The sequence below is a fragment of the Canis lupus genome, chromosome 31, assembly GCF_003254725.2.
Source record: "Canis lupus dingo isolate Sandy chromosome 31, ASM325472v2, whole genome shotgun sequence".
Taxonomy (NCBI): domain Eukaryota; kingdom Metazoa; phylum Chordata; class Mammalia; order Carnivora; family Canidae; genus Canis; species Canis lupus.
The window spans coordinates 11,234,480-11,247,349 of NC_064273.1; the positions used below are offsets into that span (position 1 = coordinate 11,234,480).

Sequence of the window (12,870 nt, forward strand, 5' to 3'; positions counted from 1 at the left end):
TTTTAAGTCATCATGAAACTTTCATGAGGTAAATAAATATAAAATGCATATTATGAATGGATGCACACTGATATGCAATACATGCAATAGACTTATCTCCTCTTTTCACACTCCCTTTATAACATTTTACATCTTTTTAGACATTTTCCTTCCCTTCCCACTCTTCCAAACTTACCCCAAATTAAGAAAATCACAAAAAAGGTAAAACTAAATGTACTCATTTTCCAATCACTATCAAGGATTTTTTTTTCCCCTTCATTTTCATTGTTGCCACCAGTCTCTGAATAATTTTCATCTTAAGCCATTTCCTATCAGTAGAATTGTTTAGACTGAGGCATGATTTTAAAACATAGAAGGGAGCTTTTCTTTTGAAATACCAGGATCCCAAAGAGGCAGAAAAACAATTGTTTCCTTCTTACAGCACTGCCAACTGTAGAGATGGAGAAACTAATATTTAAACTCTGTGTAAGCAGGGGCACCTGGGTGGTTCAGTTGATTAAGAATCAGGCTTTGGCACAGGTTGTGATCCTGGAGTCCTAGGTTCAAGACCCATGTGAGGCTCCCTGTTTAGCTGCGAGCCTGCTTCTCCCTCTCCCTCTGCCCCTGAGCCCTGTTCGGATGCTGTCTCTCTCTGTCAAGTAAATAAATGAAATCTTTAAAAATAAATAAATAAACTTTGTGCAAGCCACCAGTAAGTATTATTTCAATATTATTTCCCAACAATGCTGTCAAGGAATTATGAGTCCCATTTAATATTAAGAACACTAAAACTCAGAATATTTTATTTTCCAAGGTATCTAGGTGTCAAATGGCAAAGTATAAACTTGTTTCTTCCTATTGCAGTGATTTTAAAAGTGAGCTATATAAATATCAAACCAGGTATCAGTTCCACATTTAAAATTTTACTTTATAGTATCATTTTTGTAAATAATATTGTCCTGTAGTAACATAAATGTATTCATAAACAATACCAGTAGAGATGTCTGCAAAGTAGTATTTCACTTTAATGTATGTAAAATTAATCCCTGGACTTTGTCATATTGAAATATATTTAAGAATTAAAATTGAAGGTAGCTAAGGTGCTATTTAAGAGATGGTGCATCTCCTTATAAAACATGAACTCTATATAGTCACCAGGAGAAAATAACTTGGGAATCAGGAGTCTTAAGTTCTGGGCTCAACTCAGTTACCTACAAGATATGTTAACTTAAAAAAAAAAAGACATGTTAACTTTGCAAGTTAAAAAATATTGTCTACTACTGATCTGTTTCCTGAAAAAAAAAATCAGAACAATGGTGACTTCCTTATGGGTTATCTTCTCATGGGTAAATGTGATACATCATACATGTGCATGTCCCAGTGCCTCACACCCTTTTATTGAACAAATTTATGTGTTGAGTGTATTAATGAATTATCAAAAGATACCTGGAGAATTTCTTATATCAAATTAAACAAAAGGTTATTTGTTTATAAAATATTATATTGATCATATTATGTCTACCTATATAAATATTATGCCTCACCTTTAAAGAGAAAAGTAAAATATGAGAAGAGAATATAGCATAATATGAATTGTGGACATCTAGAAAGAGTATCTTTGGGAAGAAAAAGAGTGAAAGTGCATCTGTGACATCATGTTCTCTTAGGCTATGTGTTTTAGTATCAAGAGCATCTTCTTTAAACATAAGTAATTCTCAAATTCTATCCCTACTATTTATTTAGTTGGTCTCGGCTAAGTTACTGATATATTTTGAACCTAGATGTCTTCATATGTTTATAGTGGCTTTAATTATTACCTTGTCCAGTGTTTTAACAGGCTAGTCGTTCATTAAAATCTACAGTCTCTTTTTCCTCTGAGCACACAGTTGAATTATATTCCTCAGCCCTTTTTGTATGGCCAGTCATAGGCTTACATGCTGATCAATGAGATATGAGGAGAAATGAAATGTGTTCCATAAAATCTTTCCCATACAATCCTCCTTGTTCCCTTGCCCTTTCTGTCTAATGGAGGGGAACTCCAAGGGAAATCTTGCAAGCCAGAGGCTGGAGACAGAGCCATTGGCCCTCAGGGGTCGTAAGTGACTCTGAGCAAAGCCCTCCTATTACTATGACTCACTATTTTATGTGATAAACAATCAAACAATTACCTTCTATAGTCAAACCATTTTACACTTGGCTTGTTTTGTGATCACAGATTAATTTGTGTGTGTGTGTGTGTGTGTGTATGTGTGTATGTGGTTTAGAGTCCACTCAGATATTTCTCAAAAAAAAAAATAGATGTTCGTTGTAGATATCTAATTAGTTTTTAGTTGCTATAAGAGAAATTACTACAAACTTCACAGCCTACAATAGAACATATTTATTATCTCACAGCTTCCTTAAGTCGGGAGTCCAGATATATCTTCTCTGGATCCTTTACTAAGCATGTCATAAGGATGCAACAAAATGTCAGCTAGGACTAAATTCTCATCAAAAGCTTTTTCCAGTGGTCCCTTGCAACTGAAAAACCCATGGCTACTTGCTTTTCAACAGGAAAAAGATTCTCTGATATCCAGATGCTTTTTCAAAAGGCTTATTATCTGATTAAGTCAGACTCACCCCCCAAAAAGTCTCTTCATTCAAAGTCAACTGATTAAGGACCTTAATAACATCTACAAATATTTTCTTCTTGTCATATAACATAAACAATCATGGAAGTGATATCCTACCACCTGTGCCATAGTTTATTGGCTAGAAGTTTTCGCAGGATCCACACACAAGGCAAGGAGATCGTACAAGAGATGACTAATCAACTGTCTCTACCACAGTTTTCTGTTCTTACAATGGTAATCAGAGAAACATAAAATATTAGCACAATTAGAAGTAAAGAGAAGAAAGTGCCATGGGAAGCTCCCAGTATCTCAGTGCATTTTGTTAAGTTATATCAAAACGACTTGGGTATGAAAACAAACTCTGGAATAGTTCAACCCTGAAATTTTTTTTATAAATTTAGTTTTTATTGGTGTTCAATTTGCCAACATACAGAATAACACCCAGTGCTCATCCCGTCAAGTGCCCCCCTCAGTGCCCGTCACCCAGTCACCCCCACCCCCCGCCCTCCTCTCCTTCCACCATCCCTAGTTTGTTTCCCAGAGTTAGGAGTCTTTATGTTCTGTCTCCCTTTCTGATATTTCCTACCCATTTCTTCTCCCTTCCCTTCTATTCCCTTTCACTATTATTTATATTCCCCAAATGAATGAGAACATATAATGTTTGTCCTTCTCCAATTGACTTACTTCACTCAGCATAACACCCTCCATCAACAAATATTTTTTTAAGTGCTTTCTATATGCCCATTGGTAAATGTTCTGAGGACATGAGAGAAACATTAAATATAAGATCTCTGCACAAAGAGCATGAAACCAAGAGGGGATTCAAGGGATTTATCCACCACTAAATACTAAAAAAATAGAACTTCATCCAACAGTGTGAATGTAAGAATATAGTATATAATACATATAACACAAAAAATTTATGTTAGCTGACTACTCATATTATCAATAGAATCTCCAGTCAACAGTAGGCTATTAATGATTAAGTTTTGGGCGAGTCAAGTTATATGCAGATTTTTAACTGTATGGAGATCAGTGACCCTAATGCCTGCATTGTTCAAGAGTCAACTGTATATATATATACCTATATATACCTATATATATATAGGTATATATACACACATACCTATTTATATATACCTATTTATATACACCTGTGCATATGCATATGCACAGATGTGTACATGTATATATAAATGTGTATATGTCTTGTAAGTGCTTTAAATTTACATAACTTATATTCTCTGTCACATGTTTTTTTTTATTTTTCCTCAAATTGTTATGTAGATATATTTCCATTCAACTGAGAAACATGCTATCAAATAAAATGATAGCAATATAAACATAAGCATTGTTTCAATGGTTTTCCTACTGTAAACACCACTGAGATAAATCCAAATCTAAACCTTGTTCTTGTAGGCAAGAGTTTCTAGTATGGGATTTCTGGGGCAAAATCTACGTATATGCCCATGTATTTTCTAGATACTGGCAATTACTGTTCAGAGCTCACTACTCTGTACTCTTAGCGAGCATATATTGAGGTACCCATGTCTCCACAACCTTTCCAAAATTAATACCATCAGACTTATTTTTTCATTATGGAGGGTAAAGATAGAATTTCATTGTCTTTTTTTTTAGATTTATTTATTTATTTATTTATTTATTTATTTATTTATTTATGATAGACATAGAGAGAGAGAGAGAGAGGCAGAGACACAGAAGGAGGGAGAAGCAGGCTCCATGCCGGGAGCCCAAGGTAGGACTCGATCCCGGGACTCCAGGATGGCTCCCTGGGCCAAAGGCAGGCACTAAACCACTAAGCCACCCAGGGATCCCCCTGTCTTTTTAATATATTCTCCAATGCCAGCAACTGAGAGCTTTCTCAAATGTTTCTTTCAAAATTTCTTATAATGTTATTTTTACACTTCAGATGCAGTAGGTGTTTTAGCACAAGAGAGACTTGCAACTAAAATATATCAAAATAATTTAGAGGTAAGGCCACGATATGAAAATATTCTTGTGGTAGGACAAGGTTCAAGAAATAATTCTGTTAATTGATATCAAGGAAAATTAAATTGACATTCTAGAAAACTCCCAAGCACTTGAGGAATGACTTGTCATTAAGGTTACTGGCTCTAGAGGCACAGCTCCAAATGTCGGGGTTTTTCTTTTCTACTCTTACAAAAGAACCATGTTTTTTTTTTTTTTTTTTTTTTTTTTTTTAGAACATAAACCTCTCTAGCTACTGGATTTAACAGTTACAGAGCCTAGCTGGGCATGCTTAACCACTTTTCAAATGCATATGAGAATTATCCTTCCTAAACTCAGTTTAGTCCTAAATATAAAGTTATAAATGTGACAGCACCCATGTGTATTCTAAAGCACTATACAAATGTAAGGTATCTTCATTACCTAGTGTTATTGGAATTAATTTCTGGGAGATTGAGTAGTGTATTTCAAGTGGCCTCCAATTACAAAGACACATCTGAATATAAGAAGTGAACACATTTCTTTTAAAATTATGCATACTGAAGCAAAATCCACCCTGGAATTCCCCTATATAAATGAAAGTTCAATTTCCTTAGAGTATATGCCATCTCATTCCCTAGTGTGTAGCAGCAAATTGTTTGCTTTTTATTTTGGTGCTATAAATGCCAGAGAATATTTCTCACATCATTTACACAGAGGCTTTGGTCCTCAATAGATGGAAATGTGAACTAGGTTATCCTTGCCAAAGTCAAAAAAAAGTAACTATGGAAGTCACATTTCACATTTCAATAAGAAAAAAGTCCCTAGATCAAGAGAATCGTTTTTGAGATGACAAATCTTTTGTTTTATTCTGGTCTGTGTTTTCACAGAGTATAACCTTACAGAATGATTTTTATGGTATTTCTGAATTCCCGGAAGTTCAGAAGAACAAGAACTACAAACCATGATTATCCACAAGTTATTGCTGTACATGCAAACTCTTGAACCACAATCACCATTGTCACTCCTTTTATGTGAAGAAAATAATGCAAATGATTTCCAAGGAGTGGATCACATCTACACTTGAAGCATTGGATGAATATCTTTAAATTATCTTTTATTTTTATTTCAATACATGTACAATGCAATAGTGAGCAGCAGTTTATAATACTTGACTAAATGTCAGTAAGTGAAGAAGTTTTGGCTGACATCACCCAACCATTATGAGTGTATATAAATATCCAGTATGAATAAGATTCTTTTCCAGAGAATCCATATAAACACAATCTCTCTCTCTCTCTCTCATACACACACACACGCACGCACGCACATGCACACACACATGCACACACACACATAAACCCTTGGGGATAATCTTTCCTTCAGGGAAAAAAAAATGGGTCTGTAAATCAACTTTCTTTAGACACAATGGCTAGTTATTAGAGATCTCATCTTTTCAGCTAGGCAAGATAATTTCCTAAAAGGTTTCCCCAAAGTAGATTTTGAATTGGAAAACAGTTACTGTAAATTAATACAACATCACTGGTTTGAGAGGAAAGATTTATGTGTTCTTCCTCCAAAGGCTAGAAACTTGAACAGTTCTTTGTTTAATATTGTCCTCTTCATGTCGCCTTTTTTATAAAAGAAGCCTGAAGAGCTCTTTGCCATGAAGGCCACATTTTCTATTAAACATAACTAATCAAACACACATGCATACTATGTGTAAATGACATTCACTTCAGTGTTGCTACTTCACCTAGTAAAAATGCTTCAAAACAAACACTTCTTAAATGGTCATTTTACCCTCTGCTTTTGGAAGTACCCAGGCTTCAGAAAGTTTTATAAAACAGATTTGCTATTGATATAACATGGCAATTTGCATTATAATCTATATGAACTCACAATCCTAAAAACTGTTTAGAAGGCGCTTTGATAATGGACTGTGCTCACTGATTGGTTGTCTTCTGTTTATTTCAACTTACTATATCTTGATATTATGTTTTTAGTAAATTTTACTTGCTTGTTTTTACCTCAAATCATATTCAAGAAAGCCTATAGCTATTTGGTTATAGAATAAGAAATATTAATTTGTTTTTCACATGAACTTATCCAAAGGTACCATAGTAATCAAATTGTACAAATGTTTATACTTCATAAAATTATATATGTTAGAAAATAGCTATGTCCCACTTTATAGTCTATTTGTTTTAAGGGGTACAATTTAGTGACAATTTACCCAAATCCTTTCAATTTAGTAATAAAGTGCTGTTAATTTTTTTAAAAATATTAAACACATCTCAAGAAATAGTTCTACGAAATGAGTTATGATTATTAATTTGATAGATCTGAATGAACAAAATGAGATTTAACTTTGTGAAAAGGTCAGCATGTAGATTTTCAGCTTCTAGAAGTGACCTTGAAAGTCACTGCTGGTAGAGTTGTATCTGGCATTGAGGTTGATATGAGTGAATGAATCCAAAACTTACCAAAGTCTGTTCCACAGGTAAGTATGAAATCATAGTGGGAGATCATCTTTAAGGAAAAGCTTTGCTTCAGGAAGTTCTGAGTATCTAAGCTCTCTCACTATGACTAAGAATCTTTGATGATAGAATTTGACCACAACAGAGTCCCTTGTTCATTTACTCTTAACCATATAATAACAATTATCTGATAATAGACACGGAAAGAACATGTGGTTGGCCATCTTACAACTATATATATATTATATGTATATATAATATATATCATATATATTAAAGATTTATTTATTTATCATTCATAGAGAGAGAGAGAGAGAGAGAGAGGCAGAGACACAGGCAGAGGGAGAAGCAGGCTCCACGCAGGGAGCTCGATGTGGGACTCGACCCCGGGTCTCCAGGATCACGCCCTGGGCGGAAGGCAGGCTCCAAACTGCTGAGCCACCCAGGGATTCTCACAACAATATATTAAACAGATGCTCAGTGCCAAATAAATATTTTGTTTTCCAAAATTAATGAAAGCAGATAGAGATTAATATGCCTCAATCATTCTGGGTTCTAACCATGAACACCTTTTTTGTATTATTATTTATCTACAATAATGGGCAAGTAATAGTGCCTAATGATAATATCCAAGAGGAGATCTAAAGTTAGAGATAAATTGCATGTGATACTGTATTCCCTCAAAAGTTAGGAGATTGTGGTTCCTAACCCTATTTCTATATTCCTCATTTAAACTTAGTTTGGTGAGTCATGAAGGCACTGCCTTTTCAATAAATGTGTTAATAATTTATTTTTATTTTTATTTTCCTATTTTGAAGTATAACTTTTACAATTGCAGATTGCCCTATGTTGACACTCCTACTCTCAAATTCTTATCCGTGTGAGGTAATCACACTTTTTAAGCTTAAAAACAAACATAGCCTTTTTTTACGCTTTTTACTGGTAGTAAATGCTGACAATGCTATTTTTCCCTTTAAAATGATCTTGATGGTCGAAGACTCTGTACTCTACAATAAACAAATTATTTAATTTAATTGAATGATTATGCTTATGAAGGAAAAAACTCAGAGCATTGGTAATGTAACAGAGTATAAGATCCAGACAGAAATTACAACCCAACCTTAAAAATCTTGCTGTGTTCAGATTGGTGAAGTTCATTACAAACTACTTACAGGTTTTTCTTCAGATCAGGAAAAAAAAAAGTAGACACTGAGTTTTAATTGTGAATATTTTTCTAAGTTCATTTGAGAAAAGACTTCATCTTGACCCTATTTTACTGAACTAACTTGGTATGTCTTACTAAAATCTCATTGCATAGAACTCTATCTGACACTAATGAAGAGTAATACTATTCATTGATGGACTTCAGAGAAGCTGAAAAAACAATGTAGGGATTTTTTTTTTACATTGACTCTACTGTTCCCTGAATGTTATGTCAAATAGTGATTGTGAAAATGCACAGTAAGTGTTGTTCTGGTCCCTAATTTAAGGCTGCAAATTTTCCCTGATGTTTTTATGCCAAGCAACCTTAGCATAGAAATAATTACAATAAGCAATAGGAGTACAGTAGGAGTACAGAATACTGGACGGACTTATCATTAGAGAAGTAATAAGAGTTATCATGAGACAAATAATCCCAGGGGACTTCAATAATCAGTTGTAAATGCCATTCAAGCTAACAAAATCAAAATGTTTCCTTGAAAGCAGCAAAGAAGATAGCAGAAACACTAATTAGATACAGAAAAGCTCTTCCAAACCCGAACAATGTTACTTGGCTTCCTTGAATAGTTTCCAATGAGGTAATTTGTTTTGTTTTGTTTTATTTCTCAAGAAAATTAACTTTTAGCTTTAAGCATAATGATTTTTCTTATACATCTTTGACTTTAATCCAGTTTGCTTAAACAAGGGGAAAATCACACTTTTTAAAGACAAATCTTATTGAGTTAGTGTTTATTTTTCTTCACTGAATGAGTTTTTGCTAAAAGGTACAACAGTGAATATATAGTTTTAAACATTTAGCATCAAAAAAGGATTTCCAGGAAGTCATCTGAAAATCAACAGGGGAACAACATCAACAATAACAAAAATTTTTTGTATCTTTGATAAAACTGGGATACCAGTAATCACCACCCTCCTTCCTTTTTTTAAATTTTATTTTATTTATTCATGAGAGACACAGACTGAGAGAGAGAGAGGCAGAGACACAGGCAGAGGGAGAAGCAGGCTCCATGCAGGGAGCCTGATGTGGGACTCGATCCTGGGACTCCAGGATCACGCCCTGGGTCAAAGGCAGGCGTTAAACCGCTGAGCCACCCAGGGATCCCACCACCCCCCTTCCTTAGGTAGATATGTGGTCAAAGCAACAGGGATAGAGTAGGAAAAGGTGTAAGGAAAAGATAATATATCAGAGAATATGAATGGAGCATGAAGCATCTCAGAAAGAGGAAGCAAAAATGAACTTTTAAAAAGTGATGGCCACTCCTGGAGAAACACTCAGAATTCTCTTTTCAAAAAGTGAGAACAGGACTATACCACCTGGTAGCAAGGGAGTACTGGATTTAGTTTAGGTCTGAGGAACAGAAAAAGTAAGGCTAAATAAAGAATTAATAGATAAATCATCTTGTAGAAACCAGTTAACTAGTTTGTCATAGTGATTGCAGAAGAAAAGGAAATCTTGCCACCTAAAAATATAAAGCGAAATAAAGTGAAAAAGCAATTAAACAAACAGCAACAACAGAAAAACAACAACAATAAAAAAAATCCCATGAAGTTGCCTAACTCTTTGAATGGGGAAAAGTAAAGAATAATTAAACTTATACAGAAGAAACTCAGTGTTACAAGAAAAATTGCAATTAGCCTGGAACCCAGCCTTAACACTTCACTTGAACAATAGTTGGCCTATGAAAATATTGTTCCTTCCATTATAATTAATTTAAAAAAATACCATTAATAAGATATGCACAAAAAAAGATTTTAAAGGAGTAAAAGAAGCAGAAAATATTTACAGAAAATGAAAAATTCCTAACAAAAAAAATTGTTACTAGGGAGAAGATAAAAATTGTGATCATATATTTTCACCATGAGTTAAAAAGAGTAGTTGCTTCAATGAATCAAGAACACAAGGCAGAAGGCCAGAAGTTCAGGGAATAAATGACAAAACAATCTAGAGAGATCTAAAAGTTGAGCTGGGGGGTTCAGTAAAAATGAAAGAAAAATATTAAAACATCATAGAAATAAAGTAAATCTGAAAAGATTATGGGAAAGAACATAAATGACTCAAATAATATTGAGGAACAAAGTACAGAAATTGAAAAAATAGGAAATAGAAATAGTTAAAATAAATACAAATTTTTAAAGAGAAAAAATGAATTAAAATGACAGGCATTGAAAATAAGGAAATGTATTATAAGTTGGTTGATCTCTCTAAAAAAGAAAATCAAAATAATGGAACAGAAGAAAAATAAAAAAATATAAGAAAAATTTTTGGAAACAAAAGAAGATATGACTTTAAAAATTAAAAGACACTTGAATTTACATTTTGTTCTAGGTACAAATGACACAGAATGGCCAATGGAGAAAGGAAAAAGACTGTCTTATGAGAGAAGGAAAAATGTGACTGGTCTTAGTTATCCAGCACCATCCACATATCACAGCATAGTGAGAAAACATCTACAATTTTTTTTTAAACCTGAAATGTTAAGAAAAATGTTTTTACACAGCTGACCTGTTTTCTGAGTACAAAGTTACCAGGCACACAATTTGAACTTGCACACTATTGCTGAGTCATTCTTCAGGGATCTTCTAGAAGCCAAACCCCAAACAATCCAGAAATGACTAAAAATCTTTGGTGAAGGAACTCTGCATGGGATGACCAGAAAATATAATATACTTAATATTCTTAATATTTCATGAAACATTCTTATCCTTAAAATTTTATCCTATATTTATTTGAAACTCAAATTTGAGTAATTATCTATTTTTATTTGTGAAAGGTGACAACTCTGTGAAGACAGATAAATCTTTTAACTGCATTAACATGATTGAAAGAAACATGGGGTCTAGAATTTTTCAGAGCAGAATGTGAATATTTTTTATCCACTGGCATTTCAAAAATAGCATAACAAAATATGAGAGGGGGAATGGGGAAACAGGGTGAAAGGAAAGTCAGTTCTTTGATCCCTTAACCTGTAGTAGACAAAGAAGGATAAATATATTAATTTTTATCAATGGTCAGATAAGAGTTATCTAAAAATAGGAGATTAATAATATTCTATAAAATTAAAGTGACAAAGTTGAACATCAGAACAGAATTATAACTATAAATAGAAAAACAGAAACCTAAGTTAAGAATGCAATAGGACATAAAATAACATGCTAGAACTAAGATCAAACTATCACACAATAAATAAAAGACTCCCTTATATGTTTGCCTAGAGTAAAACTCAACTCCAGCCTCTACAAAAAATATACATTAACAATACAATTTAGAAAAGGGAAAACCAAGATGTCAAAGTACACAAAAGATTCACCCAAAAAGAAATCTAGGATTGAAATCTTTTATCAGGCAAACATTAAGTCAGGACACAAAGCAGACAAATTGAAGAAGGGTATTTTTCTATTGTTATAAATTGCAGTTCACAATGAACATCTATGCCACCATATCAATAGGCATATAGCAAACTGCAGAGAACATATAAGGAAAAAAAGACAAATGCATTAATTTTGTCTCTCTACCCATGATAATTAAAGGGACATAAATAAGTAAAATTGAAAAAACATAACTAAGAAACATCTAATAGTTTATACTAAGCTCTGTATCTTGAAAAAGAAAAACAGAGCACAATCTCCTTTCAAACATCCATTGATTATTATTTATAAAAAGTAAAAATATCATAGGCCACAAAGAAAAATTTAATCAAAAAGTAGCAAAGATAGGATGCATTCTCTTATCAGTCTGCAGGTAATAATAGTAACAACGACTAATAAAACTTCTGAAAATTAAAAGCAGATCTCTCTTCTTGGGTCATGGAGGAAATCCCACAGAAGAATGAAAAATATCCCAAAAATAAAAACAAGGATACCCTAATTATCTTCCTAGATACTACTTACAAATCATCTGGTAAGAATATGTAATTATTTCCCTAATTTTATATTTTGTATTATTTGAGATAATAGCCATATAAATAGTAAAGGGAGGAGCTGAATTTAAACTCAGTTGATTGACACCAAATTTGTTCTTTTTACATTAGGCATTAATGCCTTTCAAAGTATTAGAGCCTTTCTTCCTTTATTTGTAAAATGAGCGTGTTAAATGAGAAAATAAGAACTAGTATTTGACTGCTTACAACAGGCCATATGGTGTTACATGGGGTTTTTTCTGTGCATTAATGTTTAATTCTCACATCAATTCCATGAGGTAAAAATCATTATGCCTAACTTAAAGGAAGCTAAACTGAGGCCCTGAGAGTTAAATAACTTTTCCAACTTGCCTAAATAGTCAACTAAATAGTCAAATCAGAATCTGAACCCAGAGAGTCTGGTTGGCTATAGATTTAGCCACATTTCAGACATAGTCTGCTTCCAAGGTCTGGTTCTAGAGTTCTGTAAGACACATGTATACCTTAATATTCATGACATGATGTTTAAATAATTTATCACAGAACATTGTATGGCCCTCAGTGAATTACATGTGGGTAATAGGATAACTATTCAGATGAGTTTTTCCCCAGGGTAAATGAAGAGTAAAATGCCAGGGTTCCAATCACACAGAACAACATTCTCAATTGTTAGTGAAACAAAAGAATTGTTTCAGTACTGTAGGCAGCACATGT

At 33.3% G+C, this 12,870-nt stretch overlaps 1 protein-coding gene and 1 long non-coding RNA gene across 9 annotated transcripts in view; one reads left to right on the forward strand and one right to left on the reverse strand.

Annotated features, from left to right (window-relative positions):
• Window positions 1-12,870, reverse strand: part of ROBO2 (roundabout guidance receptor 2) — a 1,648,622-nt gene that overhangs the window by 1,434,209 nt on the left and 201,543 nt on the right. The gene's annotated exons all lie outside the window — the stretch shown is intronic.
• The window catches only part of LOC112661614 (uncharacterized), an 80,800-nt gene that overhangs the window by 18,312 nt on the left and 49,618 nt on the right, over window positions 1-12,870 (forward strand). Inside the window, exons 5-6 of one of the 8 annotated variants that reach the window (XR_003137852.3) lie at window positions 4,522-4,583; window positions 5,450-7,319. The exons of 4 other annotated variants lie outside the window; for them this stretch is intronic. This is a non-coding gene — a long non-coding RNA (uncharacterized LOC112661614). Of the gene's footprint in view, window positions 1-4,276; window positions 4,296-4,521; window positions 4,584-5,449; window positions 7,320-7,345; window positions 7,542-12,870 lie in introns of those variants that run through there. 3 more of the 8 variants (XR_004811079.2, XR_007407621.1, XR_004811081.2) reach the window with 3 other exon arrangements.